Here is a 5,862-nt window from a genome sequence, read left to right on the forward strand (position 1 = left end):
AAAATCAAAAACTGAATCAAACCAAACTGAATCGAATCGGGATTTCGATTCGGATCGAATTTTAGTTTGGTTCAATAAATTTCCTTATCGGTTCGGTTCGGTTCGGTTCGATTCGGTTTTCCAAAAACCGAATTGAACCAAACTACTTACAACCCTACTTTTAATGACGTCAACTTCAAGGCCAGCCATTTGGAATGCTTTTTCATTAGATTAATGCCACATCCGATTTTTTATGAAGGAAATCATTAAAAACACTCAAGTGAATGTTTTATTAAAGTTTGTAACCCTCAAGGAATTTATTGAAAGATTATGTCATTAAAATGAGCGTAGTATGAAATCATTTTTCCCAACTCTAAGTGCAATATAAGAAAGTCCATTCATTTGCAAGTAAAAGAGAAAATTAGTATCATGCTAATGAATTTATTGGGCCTGAAAAGAAAAGGACATGCCGGAGCATTCAAGATCTGAAAAGCTCAATTGCCTACACAATTTTACCCCTTGCATATAGAAATAAAAAAATTATATTAATTTACCACATCATCGCGGACCACTTAGAATTGACGGTGATAATGCAGTTGTAGTACTGAATTCTTGACCAAATTTTGCTGCTCCTTTAGTGGAAGGTTGAGTAGAGAAGTTGTAATCCAAGTTGTCTGGAACTTCCATAACACCCTCTAACACCTTGATAACACCTTGATGACCATTGACATCGAAGGCCTCTTTGCATAATTTCCTTGTAAGCACCATGCAGCAATCCTCATCATATTCAACACTTACGGCCCAATTAGTTGCATATCCTAGTGATACTTATCCACGATGTCCAGTAATCGTTCCTCTTCTCCCTTTCTTTTAAAAAGGCCCAATAAATGCATATCTTCTTCATCTAGAGAGCAATCGAAGACTTTTCTCCCACAAACTATCTCCAAGATTACCACGCCGAAGCTGTAAACATCAACCTTTTCAGTAATTACTGCACTCAACCACTCGAGCGCTAAATAACCAGGGGTTCCTCTCATGGTTGTGATGACTTGGCTTTGGTTCCTATTGACCAACTTAGACAATCCAAAATCAGCAACCTTAGCATTGAAATTCCCATCCAAGAGGATATTGTGGGGTTTAATGTCTAAATGCAATATCTTCTGTCTGCAATCTTCATGAAGATATTTCAATCCATTCGCTATATTGAGAATGATCTTCCTCCTTTGTGGCCAATCGAGAACATATTCATTGGGTTTATGAAAGATCCATCTATCTAGAGACCCATTCGGCATGTACTCATAGATCAAGAGCCTATGGGATTTCTCGGCACAAAATCCCATGAGTCTTACCAAGTTGATATGATGGATGCTGCCAATAGTCTCAACTTCAGTTAGAAAGGATTTCTTGACCTGCCCAAAACCATCAATGCGCTTTATTGCAACTTTTGTGCTGTCAATTAGAGTACCTTCGAAAACAGAACCAAAACCACATTCGCCAAGCTTTTTACTAAAGTTGTCTGTAATGGCTTTCAAAGCATCGGACGTGAATCTTGTGGGCATTCCAAGCAGGTTTATTTCCTCTGCTTCATTGTCATCTCTCTTCCAAACAATTGAGACTATGACTACAATAAGAATCATCATGCCAAAGAGACCTCCGAAGCTGGACCCAAGTATTATAGGGAAATGGTTGCTCCTTCGGTTGTCAACCGAAGTATTAGGAAGTTCCTTGGCAGGAGGAGCTTCAGGAGAATGAGTCGGAGATCTTGCAAAGTGCACATTTTGTACCTTTAGGTAAGTAATAGAATTATAAGAAATCGTTGTCTCACTAATATTCATAAGTGAAAACACTTGAGTTGACAAGTAACAACTGCCATTAGTAGGATATGATCCATACTTGAATATAGCCGCTTTGCATGAACAATTCTTTCTGCATGCCTCTTTACAGCTTGTAGCATCTATGTTCTCGAGATCTGAATTGAAAGCGAAGGACATGACATCTATGAGCTCCAGAAGACTTTGATTTTGTGAATCCCCACAAGACAATGGAATATTCTCAAAACACCCAATATTAGGCTGCTTATAATTTACTGGCTTGAAGTAGCTTGTTCCCCCAATCGAAGTAGGACAACTGCATTGCCCATTGGAGCAAATTCCATATCGTCCACATACTCTCGGACCACAGTCCCAGGGATACTCCAAAAGATCAGCCGCTTCTACCCAGGAATATGTCGGGGGTGCAGAGTCAGGTATACGGTCATATCCAGGGTCTTCTTTATATTGATACACTCTCAAATGCCCATCCGAGCCCAGCTTTATGTATTGTAGAGAAGATGTTTGAGGGATAGAAAACAAACTCACATTTCGGATATAATTTGAGAAGAAAGCCAAGTTTCCATTTTCAAACTGAACATATGGAGATTCAATACTGACATTCTGATTATCAATAAAAAACTGGTAATAGATCTGAGGAGGACTAGTCTCCAATTGAGCTGATAAACCGCGGCCATTCATGAATAGCGTAATCATACTGTCTACGGTCCAGTTTGTCTCAGAAACACTTGGCACCAATCTTTGACCTGCCTTCAACTTTTGTCCGAGGACAAGCGAGTCGGTTGGATGATCAAAAGACTGCCAGACGGTCACATTATTCTTATCAAACAACATGAGGTTCCCCAAATCCGTCAGGTTCAAGCCTACGACAGACTTATGAGAAGTGTTAGTGGACCAAGCAACAGTACCATCAGCATCTTTCAACACCAGATCGCCTTCAGATGTGAGTTCTAATGTCGCCCCAATCTTTACGGGATTGTGTCGATTGGCAGACCATACTACTCGGGGAGGTTCAAAATTGAGTACATGATCTAAGTCGTTAAGGGGGACAAAGACAATTGCAAAGAGGCAAGTATTGCAGTTACCATCACAGTAAAAGCCGCAAGCGTAGGCAAGATTTGAAGCTTCTTTACCTCTGAGTAGAATTAATCGCACAGTGGCATCGTTATATCGAATGGAGTGATTAGCTGTCGCGTTATTCGTCCACTGTGTTGAAAGCGTAGCCATTGGATATCCAGAGTCTTGAGCTTGAACATCCATCAAATTTGAGAATTTCAATAGAAAAACAAAAGAAAATGAAAGAAGAAAAGAATGGAGAGTGCAGAATGAGACCATGGCCTGGAGTGAAAATGTGACCAGAGAGAATATTGAGGAAGGAAGTGAGGAGGGAAGATGATGAAAATTAGAGATTGAAGTCGAGAGTTGAAGGTTTAAACGGAAGCGTCACGTTCATGCAAACATAAAAAATGGGCAGGTCAAATTTTGAGGGATTGGGTTGCTAAGAAAATGGGAGATGTCGTGTTTCTGGGTTTGTGTTGTTGCTTTTCAAAATCAAAAGGCAAAACAGCTTTGGACCCCACCGATGTTCTGTTGCTTCTCTGAAATATCGGACTTGAGTTACTAAATGAAAGTGAGCACAGCACATTGGAAGGAAAAACAGGACAACGCTCAAGCGAGTGGAACAGTGCCCATTGGTTATCTACATTAGAGGACCATCTCGGTATCCAGCATTTATTTAACGTAGTAGATCAATGGTCAGTTAATAGAAGTGGCATTTACACGAACTACAGAGAATACTTCCAGAGATTGAAGAAGAAGATGCATTTTTTATACAGGAACCATGCCTACATATTCATCTTGTAAACTTTAATCAGATTATAAAATCCTATCTACTTGCACAGCAAGTAATTATTTTCTCTCTTTCTTCCTCCCTTCGCTTGATAGAACATAAAATAGGGGAGTCAACCCACACACTCATTGAAGAGGTTGATAGACAACTTCTTTGAGAGCAGTACTCACTCGTGCTCTGCAGGATGAGCACAAGCATCAAGCTGCATAATTCTTGCAATGCTAAATGGATAATGCTTGGCATAGAACTGTGATTAAGCAATTTAACTTTGATATAGAAAATGAATTAAGTTGATTCTTTGCTCGATCACGTCATTTGTATGCTGCAAGTGAGCTTTTACTGAACTAAGTAAACAGAAATCTAACTATAGAGCCCAAATTCATAATGTTAAGGGAAGATAATATTCAACAAATATTTAGGGAATATTTGTTATTCAATTACCTTTAGGATCTTATCTCTTAGAGCCCTTTATATATATTGTATTTACAGCATAATTATATACAGAAAAAAGGAATAAATTTTTTTAATTTGGTATCATAGAGTCTTTGGCGAAAGCCTCACTAATCCATGTATAAAGAAACATCATTTTCTTCATTTGCACCGAGTCACCGATGCTACCATTAATGTCATCATCAACCGTCTCGAGTAACCCTACTCTCATGTCACCACCTAGTATGGGGGAGAAGTTAACTGCGATAAACTTTCTGATTTAGAAAGCATAGATCTCGCCGTATTTATGAGCTGCCTGCTTGCTGTCCATTCTGGATGGCACTGAACCTCAGCTAGAGGAGACTATTGAGGAGATTGCACCAAGGAAGGCTGTTACGTAGATAACCAATCCAGCGTTTGAAAACTGGAAATTTCGAGAGTCCATTGCCATGGCTTTGATTCTCAATTTGTCGACTGCTTTGATAGTTGCCCAATTAACGGGTCACACATTCATGACAAGTGTTTGGAAGTATCTTACGGACTTGTATGCTGCTCAATCAACTGCTTGCACGTCTGCTTGACGGCTCTAGCTTCAATCACTCTCAAAAGGTCACTAATCCGTCACGGAATTTCTACAAGAAGCCATCAGCCTCATGAACCGGTTAGCTACTATTGGTGAGCCTTTAACTATTAATGAATATCATACTCAAGTGCTTCATGGTTTGGGTGCTGAATTTCAGGGTCTCAACATCGCAATTTCCATTTTAACTCAAACCGGGTCTTTGACAATGGACCAACTTCATGCCTTAATTCTTAATTAGGAGGGAAGGCTGAAGCTAGCATCGGTAATGAATAATCAGCCCCCACCGGTGGCTTTTCATACCAGCCAAGGACTTCCTCCTTCTCAATAGACTCGTCACGAGTCCAACAACTTCCATGCAGATTTTAATCAATTTGGGAATTTTTCTGGAATATCCCATGATTGTGGCTCACATTATGGAAGTGTAAATCGCATAAGACACCGCAACGGAAGAGGCCCATTTTGTCAGCTTTGTGGCAAGCAAGGCCATAGGGACAACACATGTTACCACTTTGTTGGATCAGTTCAGCTTGCATAAGCCACTTGACGATTCTGGACTCACTGCCATAGTATTTGCCACCATCAAGTCTGCCCTCTACTCTCACATCTTCGATGCGGTTTGTTGATTAAGGTGTTACGCCTCACATTATGGACAATTCTGCAAGATTCACAAGTGTCACTCTATATTCAAGTCAAAATTAGCTTGTCGTGGGTGACAGCGTCTTCTTATCGAACACTCATGTCTTCTTCTCCATCCTTTTAGTCGTACCTAGAATCACTAAAAACTTACTTTTTGTTTCTCGATTTGCTCTTGATAACCATCGTGTTTTCTAATTCGATTCGAACTCATTATTGCCACGTCTATTAAAATTGGTCAGGAAACCCTCCATAGAGAGCTTCTGCGTCACCCTTCCGTCCAGCCACTCTTTCACATCTTCTGCGTCAGTTACTTCTCTCACTCTATGGCATAACCGCTTGGGACATGCCATCACCGATCGGCTTGTGTGTCTTCTCTATTCATCCAAAATTAATTTTAGTTGTTCATTACCTTCAGTCTGTATGGTGTGTGCTATGATTAAAAATCACCACCATAGTCATTATCCTCCTTTGTCTAGGTCAAAACATCCTTTGGAATTAATTCATTTTGACATTTGAGATCCCTCTCATGTTATTTCATTCAATGGCAATAAATATTA

At 39.8% G+C, this 5,862-nt stretch overlaps 1 pseudogene; it reads right to left on the reverse strand.

Annotated features, from left to right (window-relative positions):
• Positions 1-537: 537 nt before the first annotated feature.
• LOC120289772 lies at positions 538-3,035 on the reverse strand (annotated as a pseudogene).
• Positions 3,036-5,862: the final 2,827 nt, after the last annotated feature.

This window comes from Eucalyptus grandis, chromosome 11, assembly GCF_016545825.1.
Source record: "Eucalyptus grandis isolate ANBG69807.140 chromosome 11, ASM1654582v1, whole genome shotgun sequence".
Lineage (NCBI taxonomy): Eukaryota > Viridiplantae > Streptophyta > Magnoliopsida > Myrtales > Myrtaceae > Eucalyptus > Eucalyptus grandis.